This window comes from Dermacentor andersoni, unplaced genomic scaffold, assembly GCF_023375885.2.
Source record: "Dermacentor andersoni unplaced genomic scaffold, qqDerAnde1_hic_scaffold ctg00000039.1, whole genome shotgun sequence".
NCBI lineage: Eukaryota > Metazoa > Arthropoda > Arachnida > Ixodida > Ixodidae > Dermacentor > Dermacentor andersoni.
Window position 1 is genome coordinate 2,344,706 of NW_027314752.1, and position 16,756 is coordinate 2,361,461.

Here is a 16,756-nt window from a genome sequence, read left to right on the forward strand (position 1 = left end):
CACACAACTCCAGAACATTCGTCGTCTTCGTCAGGGCGTCCGCGTGCATCGTCCTCAAGAAACACGAAAGATGCATGTATCAATATAGATTGATACCTCAAATTTGTCTTCTTTGGAAGATCAAGCATATGCAGTTCAAAGCACCGCTATATTTATTTCAGGTGCAGAGCTAAAAATTTATTAACTTCCTGATCCAATATTTTTTCAAGCTGAACAATCTTTGTAAGTTCCTGTTATAATATTGAGGCCTTCAACCAAAAATCTGCTTTCAGCAGTCACCAGAATTTAATTTTTTCTCTCAGATGTCACAAATTTCGTTATAATCAGCCCACCGGTTATTTTAGAAAGGCATTTCTGCGTTTTACATGTATTTGAAGAGGTGGCATCGGAGTTGTGCCAGAGTTAACGCTTGCTCTCAGGAGCATGTGGAGATACTTGTGCTACCTGATGGGGTACAACACTATGTAACATACTACACATACGTAGACTTTTAATTCAGACTCTACTTCAATGAGATTGTTGACCTATCCTACAGTACCATGGTGCTGTGCTCTCTTAAGTCTGTTCAAGTGATGAGGACCAGGAGCAAACGGTGCAAGTTTATGGCCGGTCACCTGTATGAATGCACTGGTGTATCTTTAGGGCATTCTTCATCGAGAATCTCTGAAGGCAGAGTGGGCAGTGAAATGGCTTCTCGCCTCATGTGTTTCCTGAGGTAGCTCCTTTGTGAGAAACTCTTAGAGCATGAAGGGCACTGAAATGGCTTCTTGTCTGTGTGGATGCGCAGGTGGACTTTCAGGTGACCCTTGTGTGAGAAGCCCTGAGAGCATGAAGGGCACTGATATGGCTTCTCGCCTGTGTGGGTGCACAAGTGAACTCTTAAGTTGGATTTGCCTGAAAAGCTCCGAGGGCAAGAAGGGCACTCAAACGGCTTCTCGCCTGTGTGGGTGAGCAGGTGGGTTTTGAGTCCCTGCTTTTGTGGAAAGCGCTGAGGGCATAAAGGGCAATGAACAGGCTTAACACCAGTATGGATGCTGGCATGTGCTTCCAGAAGAAATAGTTCATCAGCCTCATAGTCACACAGCTCACATTGGTGGAGGCATCCTTGCTTTGAGTTGTCACATTTGGCAGCTGATGGAGAAAGGCAAGGCCTCGATGCTGCACAAATAAAAAAAGTAAATGAGAGTTATTAGGAAATGTCAAAAAAGAACACAGATGTTAAATATAATGACAAGCTGCCTTTTTTTACGTTGGGAAATCTTGAGCGTGATTTTAAGTACGACGAAACAAAGAACCCTATAATTGTCATTTTTAATTTATTCAACATTTCTACATTTGAATGCTGCATGACCCTGTTTGTGCATCCACTTATAAAGGGGATTTTCAGAAAGCTAAGAAATTACGAAGTGAGAGAATGGAGTGTTTGCCTACTCTCTCGGATTTCTTCGACCCTTAGAGAACACTTCAAGGTGGTTTGACCAAGCCTTCTCTCATATTCTCAATGAGCACTTGAGGCGGAAGGGCAAATTTGGCACTTGCAGAACTTGTTATGATTCGCTCACACAATAAATTTGCCCCATACGAGACTTCATGAACAAGTTTCCTCTTGATCACACACTGAACTTTTGCAACGTTTTCGTAATTCGAGATTGCAAGGAGCCGGCTACGAAATACCGCAGTTTTCTCCATATAACCTGTCAACACGTACAACCCACATCCTCTTTCAGAACAGTCCAGAAAGAAAAAAAATAGTGTGCGCGTATAACCCAAGGAAATAACTGAATACAACCCTTGGATGTTTACAAAAAGAGCATTCATTTGCGGATAAATGACTTGTCCATGTTGTATCTTCAGCCAGTGACTCTCTTTTACTGTTTACATTTTATTTTTACTGTTACTGTTAGACGGGAGCTGGGCCATTGAGCACGGCTTATCGTGACCCAAGTTCCACTTTGCCAGCACCACATGCACTATTCAATAACTACTAAACGCAATATGGCGACCCATTGAGAGGAGGAAAATTAATCGTAGTGCAGGAGGTGACAAGAGAGCTTCAACACACAAGGGTGGAAAAGTGGTGGCGTTCCTCATAAGATAATGAAAGGGTGAATACTCGAGAACCTTGCCCTGAAGTGTGGCTTTGTGGCAGCGTATGCTGTGCTGCCATGGAGCAAAAGTTCAAATCGAAATTCCAGTAATACGCGCCTCGATCCTGACCTTACGGTAACATTTTTACGGTGTTTGGTGCAGGTTAAGGTGCAAAAATACGGCAACTTCTTTTTGAGTGCACTCTGCTCCTTGTGCTCTGCCATCACAAGATAGTGGCAAATGATTGCTGGAACCGACAAGGAATACTACAAAAAAAAAAAAAACAGCTCCCTTTGCAAAGTGCAAATGATCTTAACACACTAGAAGGCGAAGGTATTGTAGTATTCGAGAAGGGAGGCACCAAGCACTGTCGGTGGCTCCAAAGGAAAGACACACACACTAGTTTCATACCATGGCCAACTTACCCCTCGGTTGCAGGGAGGGTGTTTATATATATATATATATATATATATATATATATATATATATATATATATATATATATAATTTAACGCGCATGTTCCTCTCAGCAACATGGGCACGGGGTCTGATTACGGGCCAGTAACATAACGCAGCCACAGCCCGAAAAACCGACAGAGCGAGACACACATGAACGTCAACTTCTTCCTCAATGCTGGCACAGAACTGGTGCCGAAGTGCTCCGGTACAAGAGTCCCCAGGTAGAAGTGAGCCAACCTGGCGACCTAGGCAAAAGACAGCACAGGCAGGTCGTAGCATGGTTTAAGCCTGGCGACATGAACTGCTTCGCGCCCTCGGAATTTTTTTTTCCTATATACAGGCGTCATTACACATTCCAACTTGGTTTCGGCAATGTTCTCGATGAACTCAACAAGAAATTTTGTTTATATTTGGCGAAAATAAAGGGCACGTTATGGCCAATATGTAGGTGCACTTCAAAGACAAGGCACTAATTATACCATTTGCAGTAACTTATGCATACAAGTTATCCGGAACTTTATGAATGTGTTTAGCGAACAAAGAATTTATCCCGTAGCCCTGGAAGAACTGTGAAATCAACAGACATCTAATGCAGCAGCAATTGAGTGAGGGGGGGGGGGGTACGCGAGGGAGGATTCCATCGTACACGTTATGGTCAAGTAACATGTGTGTTGATGAATTACTGTTTTTTTAATTATCAAAAAGTGCTCCAAATCCTTTCATGCGGGAAGTTTTCAAATGGAACAATCATATATATACGAGCAACCTTTTAAAGTATGCGACATAACTACAAGAAACTGAAACTTATTGCAACTTTTTGAAAGAAAGCGCTTCGCTGGAAATCGGTTTGTAATTCTTCAAGGTCACACACATTTGAGGCTTTTTTTATAGCGAAACTGTTAGCGTCTAGTTGGTCGGCATTTTTCGTGTCATCATCCATGAGCAAAAATGTGGACCGATCCTCGAGGTAGTACAATACCAGGCCGACCCGCAGAGGAGATGAAGCAGGCTTCAAGCACTCGGCAAAGTGAAGCAATAAGTGTATACATTCCTTTGAATCACGCATACAACATATAGAACGGCATTTGTTTCAATAACGAACAACACAAAACAAGCATCCTAACCACATAATTGATGATAAGGCGCTCCGACAATGCGAAGTGCGTAGCGCACCCTACACGTTTCACGGTAAAGATTACCGTAGCGCAAGCGGCCACAGCGACAGCCGCTTGTGACGTGGGGAATGACGACCGTGGCCTTTCGTGCGCAAGAGAACCAGCCCAGCCTGGCAACTGGTTGCATTGTTGATGCAGCACCGTTATGGGTAAAGAACGCATAGTTAGGACTCCCGAGAAGCAGCATAAATACGAGGAGCGGCAGAGGGAAAAACGGCAATATGACCAACGGTGGCGTGCTGTCAAAATTACTATTACTCCCGTTATTATCATTAAATTATGGGGTTTTACGTGCCAAAACCACTTTCCGATTATGAGGTATGCCGTAGTGGAGGACTCCAGAAATTTTGACCACTTGGGGTTCTTTAACGTGCACCTAAATCTAAGCAGACGGGTGCTTTCGCATTTCGCCCCCATCGAAATGCGGCCGCCGTGGCCGGGATTTGATCCCCCCACCACGTGCTCAGCAGCAGAATTAACTTAATTCATAGAGGTCAGTGGGTGAAAGCTAGAATTCACTCATATAGACCATTGACCATTACATCGGAAAAATACAGGTTACAAATGCAGGCAATTAAATTAAAGCTGAAAGAATAGGCAGAGAATAATTGCATTTTGGGAGAACTTCAGAATGGCTTCAGAATTGATTAGTCGACTGCCCGACTGCCCCATTCGTGTCTGCGAAACCCAATAGAACTTCGAGGCCTGTGTTCGCCATTACGGGGCCCCGCCTAGTTGGTTGCGGTTCAACACCACGTGTTCGATCGTTTCGTCTGCACTTCTGCATGCGCAGCACAACACACTAGTCAGTGCACTATCATACATGTTCACGGGCACAAGTGTCCGAAGGGCTCCCGCCCTCGCCTCGAGCAGCAGCGCGCTTCCCAAGCTGTTGTCGTACAAGCGCACGGCGGCAATGTTGCGTTTGTGTTGACGGCATAGGGCAAGTGTTGACCTGTCATCTTGACGTTGTCGCCACTGGCGTCCCTCCTCTTCAGTCACCCGTTGGTGCACCTTGTGTGCATAAGCCTGTCCGCCCTCCGCATTAAGCGGTTCCCTCAAAAACCAAACAGCTTCTCCAATCGGTATAGACACACCTCACCCATGCCGTACGAAGGCATGTGACTGTCAGATACTCAAACACACGTCGTGCCCATCAATCTCTTTGCATGATGAGCAGACACCAGTGAAATGTCAATTTACTGGTCACCTAGCGCGCTTCAAAGCTCGACCACCCCGTGCCCCCTTGCCCTGCTTCGTTAGCCACTTTTTTATGACAGCCGAGTGCAACATGTCCCACTTCCCCTTGCCGCCGCTCAAGCCATCCTCGAATGCTAGCGGACAAACAACCGCGCTTGCAAATGACAGGCTGGGTACGTGCATGAGTTCCCATAACTCTCTCACCATGACGTACCGATTATAATCCCACAAACAACGGCGATGCAATACGACTGGGCTTGAGGCGAAGCTTTTCATCGTTGATGTCGTACATATCTGCTGCCGTGGACAGCTTCACACTAACATATTTGTAAGACTGGCAGATCAGCTGCTCTACATCCAAGGCAACCGAGATGTCACCTGCCGAGTGACTCGTAAGTTGGACCACCCCAGTCTTTTTGTCGCTGAAGCGAAGCCCTACATCAGAGATCTCTGACTGGCAGATATCTAGCAAGGCTTGAAGCTCCCGTACAGACTCTGCCATCACCACTAGGTCATCTGCAAAAGCCAAGGCCGGCAGTTTGTTGTTCTCGTCTATTCCCGTGGTGGTGCACCTGAGGCGGAAGCCGAGGCCCGAGTTCAAAAGCTTTCTCTCAATGCTGAAGACAAATGATGTACAGCAGTGGCGACAGCTAGTCTACGCGGATGGCTCCATCTCTCGGGGGGAAACGACCAATAGAGAGAGGGAAAAGCGATGACCGCTCGAGCGCCGTTTGAGAAGCACAGAGAGTATAGAGGAGGCTGTGGCCCCATAGATGATTTGCTAGCCCAGAACGGTAAGTCGCCGAGTGGACTTAAGCTCAAAACAAGTTCACCGAATTTACATGGTCAAGAAGGCTTTATAAAATAGTCCATTTAGTATTTGACAGTGGAACTGTGGGGGTCAATCACAAGAAGGCGTCCCTGCAGCAGTTTGTTAGAACGCATGGTGTGAAACCTCAGGTTATGTTACAGAAAACACTGATGTCTAGCATGACCTTAAAAGGTTTCAAAGCAAATGTTAAGGATAATGAGCAGGGCAGAGAACTCGCCACTCTCATTAATAGTAGACTGGCATATATTGAGCATGATCTTCACATGGCAGGTTGCAAGATTGAATATATTATGGTGGAGATAATTTTAGGTGGGCAGAGAGCATGTAAGAAGGGCATTTACCTGCTTAACCTGTACAGTAGCCCCCGGGACACGAAGCAGAGTTTAACGTTTCTCTTTACCAAAGCAGCCAATCTGGCTAAGGAAGGGTCGTTGCTTATTGGAGGGGACTTTATTGCATCCTATCATATGTGGAAATATCTTTATAGCACTATTAAGGGGGAGAGGCTACGGCAGCAGGCACTAGACTTGATTTTAACTCAGGTTACAGACCATTCGTATCGTGCTAGATGTGGCAAGTCTACATGTATATTCGACGCCGGATCTCACTTTTATTCGGATGATGGTGGATTCCTACTGGTCTCATTCTAATATAGACTTTGGTAGCGACCATTACACACTTATGATTACATTGGTAGTGGCTAATAAAAAGTGCACATTCAGGATGGTTCACTGGGATCTCTTTAGGAAACGAAGAGCGCAGAGAATCGATGAAGGAAGTGGGTTCACCTTGGAACAGTGGACTAGTCAGCTGAAAAGTGATGTTGAGGTAACCACTATGGAGCTTAAGACTGGTATTAGCACAGAGCAAATGGATAGTCGCACAGCGCATTTGTTGGCAGCAAAGAAGTCAACATTAGCAAAATGGGAGGGTCAGAGGTTGAATAGAAGGCTTAAAAAGCATATAGAAATGGTTAATCGGAAAATTTAGGACCATTGCTGGGGTACTGTGCAAGCAGCAATGGGATGAAGTATGCACTTCTATATTGATGGTCGCATTAAGAGGGGAGGCATCTGGAGCTTGCTTAGACATTTACCAGATGAGACAAACACTAAACATAATCAGAGGCCAGTGATAGGTAAGCTGGCCCATCAGGAGTCTCGGGACTCCATGGAGCAGGCATTGCTGAACGATTTGTCTGACAAATACTTTCCGTTGGAGACCTGGCGTGACACACCTGACGTGATTTTGGAATATAGTGAAATAGAGTTTTGGATGAGGAATTTACTGAAAATGATATAAGGGTGGCGCTGCAGGATCTTAATGGTCGATTGCCATCAGGGTCGGATAGCATCACAAATAAAATTTTACGGAATTTCAACAAGGGGTCTATAGAGTTCCTTACGCGGTAGATCAACAGTTGATGGAAGGAAGGCTCTTTCCCGGAATAGCAGAAACATGCTACTACTGTTATGATACCCAAACCGGGGAAGGCCATAGGGCTTCAAAATCTCAGAGCCATTTACCTGACATCGTGTTTGGGGGAAAGTCACTGAGCATGTCATTTTAAATAGGCTAATGCATTATGTTGAGGCAATGGTGTCTTTCTGCACTTGATAATAGGAGTTCGGCCCGCCCTCTCAACTCGAGATGCTGTCTCTCAAGCAAAATTACACCCTTTGGCTCGTATCTTGCCACCCAACAATAATCGTCATCTGTCTTGTCCGCATTTCCTTTCTTTACCGCTGCAAGCCGCGTACTTCCAAGTCACGAACGGCATGCGCGTTATCATCATGACAGAGCATTCTCGACAGGAAAGTAACAAGCAAAGCGTTTTCTAGAAAGGAAACGCAAGCAAGGCAGATGACGATTATTGTTGTGGGGCAAATATATACCCCAGTGGGTGTATATTTGTTTAAAAGTGTATGATAAGGAATAAGTATGAGCTCATTGACCGACAGACAAGGGATACTAAGGTACTACTTGGAGTTGCTGTGGAAAAAGCTTTCGATAAAATCCGACATTCTTTCTATGGGTACTATCAGACTTGAATCTGGGGCAGCGGCTATTCCATTTTCTCAAGGCTTTCCTTATGGATAGAAGGACATGCCTCAGGGTAGGGGAGATAAGGTTGGAAGTCTTTAAATTGGGTTGCTATGGTACGCCGCAGGGATCTGTACTCTCGCCTATGTTATTCAATCCGGCGATATCGAAGTTGACTAATATACCGGACACTGCCTGGGGTATTGGCTATTCTATCTACGCAGATGACTTTACTATATGGGGTATCAATGGTAGTGACGCAGAGCTTGATGCTAGGCTGCAGGAGGTGGTAACGTTAACGGAAGAGTATTTGGGTCTTATGGGGCTCAAGTGCTCCACTAAAAATTCGGAATTGTTGATCTTGAAATCTAAGAAGCTAGGCCGTAGGCTGAAGGATTGGGTACCGGAAGTTGAGCCTTGCATTAGAATCCATACTAGGGAAGGGTCGTTGATACCCAAAGTTGAGGCAATCAAAGTCCTGGGTTTCGTAGTTGAAGCGAATGGATCAAATAATAGAACCATTCAGTGCATTACCAAGAAGACTGAGGAGGCCGTAGGACTTATCAGAAGGATCTCTAATAAGCATTGGGGTTTAGGAGAAGGTGCGATGCTGTTACTTTCCACACTTCTTCTGTGCAATTTCTTGTATGTGGCAGTAAGCTAAATTGGAATAGGGGGGGGGGGGGGAGATAAATTGGAAGCTTTCATCAGAAAAGCCATTAATGTGGCTCTTGGTCTGCCTGCGAGTACGTCAAACAATATGTTGTTGTGACTGGGTTTCCTTAATACTCTAGATGACATTGTCGAGGTTCAGCTAATGGCACAGACAGAGCGCTGGCTAGGTACACCAGCGGGTAGGTATATCTTAAGTCAATTGGAGAATCGGTGACTATGACACGCGATGGGGAGGAGCTACACGAGTTGAACGTGAAGCTTTGGGCCAATATCATAGTTTGTTTGTTTCCGTGAAATGTGCGCTCTGTGCACAATGTAGGGAGGCGCATGGCGAGAGATAGGGCACTTTGTTACGAGAGGCAATGGATCAGGAGGAGGATTCTGCATTTGTTGATGCAGCATGGATTAATTGGAAAGATGCTTATTCGGTGGTGGTGGTAGATGGCAAAGGGAGCGTTTGAAATGCCGTTTCTTCTTATACAAAAGATGCAGGGGTTGCTGAGCAGGCGGCTATTGCTCTAACACTGATTGATTCAGGGATAGTATTGGTGTTTAGTGACTCGCAACCTGCAATTAAAGCCTTCTCGAAGGGACTTGTTGAGGAACTAGCTTACAGACTGCTGCAGGTTAAAGATATCACTTTGCATACAGTTAAGTTACTGGGTTCTCGGTGCACATGGGGTCATTGGAGGGAGCCCCGCAACCTTAATGAGGTGGCACACAAGGAGGCACGAGGATTAGTGTGCTGTGTACTCCCTTAATGGGCTGGATCTCCCGCTCCTTAGTTCAGGGACCAGCTGTTAACCTACAATGAGATCACCAAGCACTATTACTTAGGGTGCAGGGCATTCCCCATGCAAATTCTAAATTAAATAGGCCACAGGCGGTTACATTAAGGCTTCTGCAGACATGAACGTAGCCTAACCCGGTTGTCATGAACAAAATTAATTTGGACTTTGAGGTTTCAGTCTATAGTAGTAATTGTGGGGGTTTGCTCGATTTAGAACACATGTTGCAGTTTTTCCCTGTAGCACGAATAGCACAAGGACGTAAAAGAGAAAACAGACACTCACAAGCACTAACTGCTAACAATTTATTTATGGGATAGATGCCACTTTTATACCCTCAGTTTGTTCCCTCGCTTTTTTTTTTTTACAAGCAAGTGTCCACTGACAAGGTAACAGCACAAATAATCGTACAACTAACTTGCAGACAAGGCAAAAGCTATTATGTTTAATGCATTCACATGAATTCCAACTTCTTTGACAGTGACATGGACCATTGGCTAACACAAGCATCGCCAAACTTTCAATGTGAGCACTTTCAATGATGAGAGGAGTTAATTCACATTTTTTTCTCTCGATAATAACTGTACCTTCAAATCGCAGAATGTATCCGCACTTACGATAATGAATTACAAGGAAGCCATCCGGCGAAGGCTTGACAACTTTATTGGAGCTCTACCTCAGCCTATTATTTATGCATCTGCCGGTTTACCCGATACAACTCTCTCCACAGGGCAATGAAATTTGGTAAATAACATAGGTCCTACAGTCAACATACCCTTTGTTTTACTATATGCACACGTCCTATGTTTTATTAGATGGTCTTGTTTTTGCACACAAGCTGATAAGCTTGTTTGGAGCTGTGAATACTATGCCAACCTATCCCCGTATGTAGTCCTATCATTTTCAGGTTATGCGATAAGTGGTGGATGTAAGGAATTACGGCAAAAATTTTCTTTTTAAGAGACTCTGAGCTGGCTGACGTCTAGAAACGAGCCTCTCCTTACAGTGTTGCTCTGAGCAGTACTTCAGCGATTGACACAATCAAATTGCTTGGAAAACCAGCCTCAGTCAACCGCAGTAGCTGTTGAACACTGGAAGAAATTAAATGTAGGCATGACTTCTTTAGTAAACTGTTCAAACACATTTTCGCTATGCCCCTTTTAATAAGGTTGTATGAGCAGAGCTGTACGATAAAAGAGGCTTATTAGCTCTAGGTTGGTAACACCAGCAGATGTGATCCTCGGACAACAAAAATTGTAGATCGAGAAAGCGGATACTCTTATCTGTTGGCATTTCGAAGGTCACATCAAGAGGTCAAAGACATTCACAAATTATGCTTCTAACACTTTCACATTCTTTTTGAAAATGATGAGAAGTGCAGACAAGAAACAAAAGGAAATAATCAACATATCTGAATGCTCTGTAGACTGAGGTTCCCTTAAACCTCTCTGCCTAGACTCTACTTTTGCAAGATACAGGTTGCCGAGGATGGGTGCCGAACAGGATTCAATATATATGCCTTGCTTCTGTAGAAATTGAACATTATTCGAGTGGATAAACGTTGAGGTCAGGTATTGCTTAAGTAATGCCAAAAAAATCTGAACAGAAGTTGTGGGTTCATTGCAAAACCACACAGCACCAAATTCTTCAATGCTTTCTTCAACACAGGTTAACAGGTCAGATTTAGGAATAGAATAATAAAGGCCTTTTATGACAGCAGACAATAAGTTCAGCCTCTTGTCAGAGTGCACAACAAATTCTAAAACTTGGTCTGAACAGTTCACAAAGAAGGTGTCGTTAATGTCGAGAAGATTGTGTTTTTAGCAGGTAAGTGGCTATATCATTCTGCCAGGTCCCTTTCTCAGACATGATTACCCAGAAGACGTTACTTTTGTGTCTTTGCGCTAAAAGATACCTCTAAACACTTCCCACTGTTCTTCTCAATGCCTCTTACAACCGTATTCAGATTTTTTTTTTTTTTTGCACATTTCAATGGCTTTAGCTTGGACTTTAGCCAACGAGACGCTTTTATGTTGCCTAAACACGGCTGAGATGGCTCCGTTAGCGAGCACTACACACAACGAATTATCTACTAAATAAGGAACTACGCAACGCACAGATAACCTTGAAGGTTGCAGCTTAGCGTTTTTTATTAAAAGGAGCATATAGTGAAAATGTGTGAACAATGCAGTAAAGAAATCGTGCCCTCATTTAATTTCTTCCAGTTTTTAACAACAGGTAGTACAGTTGAGTAAGGCTGGTTTTCCAAACAATTTGATTGCATCGATTTCTGAAAAACTGCTCAGGGCAACGCAGTCAGGAGAAGCTGGTCAGCCAGCGCAGAGTCTGTTAAAAAGAAAAATTTCCCCGTAATTCCTTACATCCACTGCCTATCACATCACTTGAAAATAGGACTACGTGGAAAGTGTGACATAGTATTCACAGCTCCAAACAAGCTTATCAGCTTGTGTGCAAAATCAAGACCACATAGAAAAACAAAGGCTGAATGCAAAACGCAGCACAGAAATGATACGTTAACTGTAGGACCTGTGTGTTTTATAGAATTCCATTGCCTTGTGGAAAGAATTATATAGGACAAACTGGCAGATGCATTAATGATAGGCTTAGGGAGCACTCCAATAAAGTTAACAAGCCTTCGCCGGATGGCTATGTCGCAATTCATTATCATATGCACGGATACGGTCTGCGATTTGAAGATACAGTCATTATGGGGACAAGCAAATTCAAATTACCTCGTCTCATCATTGAAAGTGCTCGCATTGAAGAGTTTGGCGATGCGTGTGTTAGCTAATTGTCCATGTCACTATCGAAGAAAGAGTTAAAATTCCAGCACATGCGTTAAACATAACAGTTTTAGCCTAGTCTGCAAGTAAGTTGTACTATCATTTGCTCTGTTGTCAGTACACATTATTTTTTAAAAAAGTGGGAGAAAAAAGTGAGGGTATAGAGTGGCACCTGTCCAGCAAATAAATTGTTGGGAGTTAGTGCCTGTGTGTGTCAGCTTTCTCTTCCACGTCCATGTGCTAATTGCACTACAGGAAAAAACAGCAAAATGTTACACCAACAAGCCCAAATATCTACACTGACGGAACACATGCTTTGGCGCTGCTTGGTGTTGGCCGGTGATGGTTCTCAAAGGTGAACAGTGGTGGCAGCCGACGCTGCACAGTGAAGCGCTGGCAGACCAACTCAGGCCTGTCCAGAGGGCCTGTGTGATGGCAGAGGGGCTCGGCCTCTCTGTACCGACGTGCGAGCGGCTCGCATCCGTCCCAGACCAATTCCTCAGGATCTAAATAAAGTTCTTCATGCTATACCATACTCGTCTTAAGAGCCACGACGTCCTCGAACTACCCTGGCAGACAGTTGGCATCAATTTTTTCCACTGAGTGGGAGAGAAGTATGGAAGCATTGTTGAATTTCCTAGTTATATTCTGAGCTTTGGCACTTGAAACACACAACGGCAGAAGCTGTCGTTAAGTAATGCCAAGAGGTCTTCGCTACGCATGGCGTTCTTCGCAAACTTATGAGTGACAATGAACCACCATTTAAGAGCCACAAGTAGGTTGAGCACATGGAGCTACCTGACACTATCCACACTACATTGAGCCCACACTACCCCCGTATAAACAGAATGGCAGAGTGAGCCGTCCAAGAGGCGAAGAAGCTTCTGAGCAAGACACCCTACCACAGCATAGAGTTCTAGAATGCCATACTGGAGTGGAGGAACATGCCAAGAGACAAGCTCCTGCAGTCTCCAGTCAAGCATCTGACAGGAAGGACAAGGACGCAGCTGCCTATGCAAACCAAGCTTATAGAGCCTGAGACAGTGCCACCCCAGAAGTAACTGCCGAAATTGAGTAGATGCACCAGTACAAACAGACATACTACAACTGAGGTGCAAGAGACCTGGAGAGTCTACACCCCGGGTCTGCGTGCCATCCGAACCTCCAAGTGGACCCCAGTAGGCGCGGTCGCAGAACACCCTACAGCCAGGTCCAACATCATCACCAATGAACATGGTTAAGAGCTTCGTTGCAACAGAAAGTATCCCTGTTCCGACAACCCCACATCAACAGCAGCAACAATGCCACAGCCTACAGGACCCCAACCCCAGGCAGGAAGGTGAAGCTCAAGACAGTTCTGAAAGCCACGTGCTGCCGAAAGCCACAACGCTCCGTGGAGTGTGACTGAAGCCCTCGTTCCAGAATAGTCATTTTCCTTCACTAAACAATCAGGAGATATGGCCAGCGAGGTCTTCATATACATCACCAGTATAGCTACTGCCGCATCCCTCCTTAATTTCTTCTTAATTAGTACAAGCAGAAGCAGATTAGTGACTTCAATCTGTGCCACTGAGCTGTAAATCTGACCCCACTATTAACAGGTCAGACGGTGTAGGTGCGAGCAGATCAAGTACACGCTAGTCTTGAGCTTGGCCCAAAGGCCATGATACTACATGGCTGAAACACAGCGAGGTGGCGTCCTGCAGCGTAACTGACGCTACCTGATACCCTTTGTTCCTGCAAGAGAACAGCAGACAACTTCAGCAGGAATACAAGAGCCACCACAGCATCTTGTTGCAGTCCGAGAACCACCGTCTTCCAGCCCAGCAGAGTCAAGAACTGCCCAGGGACAGTCCTCTATGGACAGTGATTGAGTAGTGTGGACATGCAGTGACCAACGTGTTGTTTCCTCATGTCACCTAAACTTTTAATTGTTTCCTGGCCTCACCTCTTTTCTCTGGTCTTTAAGGGGGGAGATGTAGAGGATGCCACTGTTCTGTCAGTATGCCAAAAGTTGGTGGCTCCCTCTGGATGTTGGTTGACTGAATATGTACTGACGTTAGAATAAAGGTGGCACTTGTTCGTTTGGAATTGAGCATGTCAAGCACCTGTCTTTCTGTGCGGTCACAAGTGGTATGGGCCTACAAGCCTGCACCGGTCATATTTGCACACATCTCACATCTACAACATAGTGCAGGCTCCTGCAATGAACCTACATTGTCTGCACAAAAGATGTGAGGAACACTGTGCAAACATGGTGCCTCACATAGCACCATCAAAAGAAGCAATACTAAATAGCAGCTTAGCAATCTAGCTGGAAAAAACCTCAGAAAATTTCTTGGACTTCAAGAGAGCCAAACTTTAGAGAGAAATTGAGCCCGAGTAAAACTACCAGTGGTTGGGCCACATTCCTTAATATTCACCTTCATTGTTTACATTTGAGTTACTGAACATGTGCCCTTTGCATTGTAGCGAGCAGGTGCTCGAGCAAATCCACGGTGTCTACCAAGTTGACATTTCTAAATTTCCCGAGTTTTTCAGGTTTTCCCAGAGCGCCTTTGGCAAATTTCCAGAGTGATGCAGAACTATGTTTTATGTCAAGACAGGCTGAAACCACATCACCCGATGCTGTCACTCTCTAGTAAGCATATGAAAAAAATTAAAAAAAAACAACAATCTAATCTGAATATTAAGGAATAGTGTTTAAGTTATTCAAAAAGAGAATAGAACGGAGGGGTAAGTAAAATGCACAGCAAAAAAAATATCTTCGAAAAAAATTGCTAATCAAGTCGGACATTCTCAAATACGAATAAAAAAAGAGATGCATACAGAAGCAAATATTTTTGAATATGAGCTATTTCTATCAACTGATAGCAAGCTCAGTGGTATGAGGCCCAAACTTTGTCACAATTGAGATTCTCTCTCAACAGCTCGTGAGTCAACCTCAACTGTCCTGACATACTCTCAGCCCGTGCACGATGCCTCAGTGTTGCGTTTCCTTCAGGGTGTCTACTAAGTTGACATTTCCAAATTCCCTGAGTTTTCCAGGTTTTCCCTGAGTGCCTTTGCAATACTCCCTGAGTGACACAGAACTTTGTTTTATGTCAAGACAGGCTCCCTACATCATGTCGCCCAATGGTTTCACTCTCTGTAAGCATGTTAAAAAAATAAATAAAAAATAAACTTAATACAGTTTGCACAGTAAGGGGCAGTGTTTATTTTATTCCAAAAGGAAACAGAAGGGAGGGCTTAGTACAATGCACAGCGAATAAAATATCTTCAAAAGAAATAGTAAAACCTATTGCAAATTGAGTCGAACATTCTCAAGTACGAATAAAACGAGATGCATACAGAATATTTTCGAATATGAGCTATTTCTATCAACTGATAGCAAGCTAATTGGTATGAGGCCCGAACTTTATCACAAGTGAGATTCTCTCGCAACAGCGGGTAAGTCAACCTCAGCTGTCCAGACATACTCTCAGCCTGCGCACAACGCCTCAGTGTTGCATTTCACTGAGTTAAAGAGTTTTTTTTTCTTTTCTTGGATGAGGAGCACCTGCATCTCGGTGTCAGCCAACGCTTTGCTTTTAGAGTGGAAGCTCCTCCAAAAAAGCGGCGGCATGATTCCTTTCCTGTTCACTTCGGAATGCGTAGGTTCTTTGTCTTCTTGTTCTCCTTTGGCTGCGCGTTCACCACACAGACTATTTGAAGCATCCTCTTGGACAGTTGTACAGTCAGCGTCCGATTTTTCAAACTCTTTAGGGGCCGCGAAAACGTCAGAAAAAATTAATGCATCTTTTACAGCCCTTAAGGGTTCAAATCGCCACAGGCACGCCCGAAAAAGCTCTGAAGGCCTGCCAGCACACTTAATAGGCATATCGGTGCTCGTACTGTGACAGAAGATGGCGGGTGCACGCGTGTATAATTAAGGAATACACGCTGTGTCCCGTGACAGTTGCCCCTTACCACACTTGTTATGCTTCACAGTGTAACACTACTGTAACGAGGTGAAGCTCACCCCCAATGCCTTAACCTCATTAACAATACTAACTACATCATTATCAAGATATAAGGTTTCTGTGAATTTAAGAACTGTGTGCTTAGACCAATAAAATATAGCCTGTGTCTTTTTTGTGTTGATTTTCAAGCAACTTCTTCTAGACCAATTTAATACCCATGCAAGCACATAATTTGCTAAAGACACCATGTTATCTGGCTTTATACCCCTGAAAAAAAGTGCTGTATTATGTGCATAGCCAACCCATTTACAATTTGCAAGAGCCAAAAATGTTTATATAGACAATGAATAAGAGTGGCCCAAGTATGCTACCTTGAGGCAGTCCAGTGTTAATGTCGTTTGACTGTGAATGGAAATTACAATGTGAAAGAAGCTGACTTCGGTATGGTAGATGTGAAGGCAGAAGGTCGCTAGACTTTCCATGCACGCCATACAAATTTTTTTGTTCTAGATTTATACAGTAATAAATTATGTTGCAAGCAGTCAAACGCTTTCGAGAAGTCAATGTATACACCTAAGACAAGGTGTTTATCCTCAAAGGCATCAATTATAAACTTTTTTTAAGCAAAAAGAGCTTGTTCTGTAGATTTGCCTTTCAAAAAACCGTATTGGGCCTTGGAAATTAGACTGTGTTTATTTAAGAATCCAAAAAGCCGCACATGCGTAATCTT

At 44.2% G+C, this 16,756-nt stretch overlaps 1 long non-coding RNA gene across 1 annotated transcript in view; it reads right to left on the reverse strand.

Moving 5' to 3' along the window:
• Positions 1-1,101: 1,101 nt before the first annotated feature.
• The window catches only part of LOC140214333 (uncharacterized), a 44,428-nt gene continuing 28,773 nt past the window's right edge, over positions 1,102-16,756 (reverse strand). The window contains exon 4 of the long non-coding RNA XR_011891290.1: positions 1,102-1,158. This is a non-coding gene — a long non-coding RNA (uncharacterized lncRNA). The remainder of the gene's footprint in view (positions 1,159-16,756) is intronic.